A 488-nucleotide genomic window follows, 5' to 3' on the forward strand; every position below is an offset into this window, starting at 1 on the left:
TTACTCTGCCGTTTATTGTGGACATATACACCAATGTGTAAAGACACGTGGTTATTGTCCACATCTCACCCTGTATTGGGAACATTTTTCATGAATAATAAATATAAGTAGAGAGATATTACCTATGTGCGTTCAGAACATGCTGTGAGATCGGTGTAAGGCGCGCACTGTTGGGAGCATATCCAGCGTCGCCACTAGGGCATCCTGACATTCCTCGGCTCCCACGTATCTACACATTCCTAGAATCTATCAAACACTCTAAATTACTTCCACCTCCCTACACTTTTGACTAAATGACCAAAAACAATTACTAATGGTAAATTTCGAAAGTTAAACGAAATGACAACTAACGGGCATAGACCGGATAGACCACTAGCGGTTAATGTGGGTCAGATCTGACGGCCGGGAATTAGAAAACCCGGCCGTGATCTGACCCACAAGACACCCAAGGGTTATCCCTGCAACGGTATCGGCTAGGGTGCTGAGTC

The sequence above is a fragment of the Nelumbo nucifera genome, chromosome 2 (assembly GCF_055504915.1).
Source record: "Nelumbo nucifera cultivar China Antique chromosome 2, China Antique-T2T, whole genome shotgun sequence".
Lineage (NCBI taxonomy): Eukaryota > Viridiplantae > Streptophyta > Magnoliopsida > Proteales > Nelumbonaceae > Nelumbo > Nelumbo nucifera.